Genomic DNA, 1,244 nt, shown 5'->3' with positions numbered 1-1,244 from the left:
ATTTAGGCTAATCTCCAACAAAATTCCTATTGAGATGTTTATCAATATACAATCAAGTTGGGCCATGCAAGAGGTGATCACGACAATTTGCTTGCACTTATTTTTACCATAAATTTAATTTTCTATTTTATTCTAGAGCTTAGTCTATTTTTTAAAGTAGGGATGATTGTGAAGTCATTACACATCTTAATGAAGAGAATGGCAAGGATTATATTTTTATGGGTTGTAAATATATTGAATAAAATAGCTTAGTAATTAAAGATTAGAAAAAAGCTTATATAAATAATGTGAAACCCTAATTTTTTGAGTGTAAGTTTAACCTTCCTTAGAGATATTTTTTATTAATATTCTAAATTCAAATTATATGTTAGATTAAATATTTAGACAATTGGAACTATATTGTCAACTAATTTCATGCTCAAACAATATTAAAATGGCAAGAGGAAGTGATAAGGAAACACATCCTTCCAACTTTATTGTCATAAATAATATTTTAGTCTATTTTTAAATATCCATCATAATTATTATCTAAAATTTGACTAGTTATTTATTTTATCTTGTATGATTCTTAAGAAAAAGGGAAAAAATATAAGATCAAAAGGTTATTGTTTAATTGGTGAGAGTGATGGTATGTTTCTTGATTATTCAATCCACCAGAACTCAAAATTCTTATATCATAATAAGAAATAAGATAGAAGATTATTTCAGATATAATAATATGAATATGCTCTTAATCCATAATTTTTAATCTTATTCTTGTATCAGACAGCCGAAAAACACATGAATGTTGGTTTTACCATTGATTTGCATATACTCAAGACACAAAATGATGTTCAAAGGACGGCATATCCATTCCAACTGTTCATCTTCATCACCTTTCTAAAATGGAATAATTTTCTCTTGGCAGTCGCCCTCAAGCAAACTAGATTAATTCCTGTTATAAATTTATACTACCATGATGAGCCATCCTCAAGCTTTCCTTTCCTACTATCATGTCAAAGTTCACTTTGCAGAAGCTATTCATGTTCATTCTTTGCCCTTCACTCATCATTTACGCAATTTCATGCCCTCAAGATATCTAAATTATCTAGAAAAAAAATTAATTTCGTCATTGGAGATTTATACTTTATTACAACACTGCAAAATATTTAGAGCTCGTGGTTGGAATTGCAGAATTATATCGTGTATGTAGGTGATGTCGCCCATCCTGCTACCAACCAGGAACGCCAGAGTCACCAGTACAA

The sequence above is a fragment of the Cryptomeria japonica genome, chromosome 11 (genome assembly GCF_030272615.1).
Source record: "Cryptomeria japonica chromosome 11, Sugi_1.0, whole genome shotgun sequence".
Classification (NCBI taxonomy): Eukaryota; Viridiplantae; Streptophyta; class Pinopsida; order Cupressales; family Cupressaceae; genus Cryptomeria; species Cryptomeria japonica.
The sequence above is the reverse complement of the archived record's forward strand: the minus strand, read 5'-3'. Positions refer to the sequence as shown.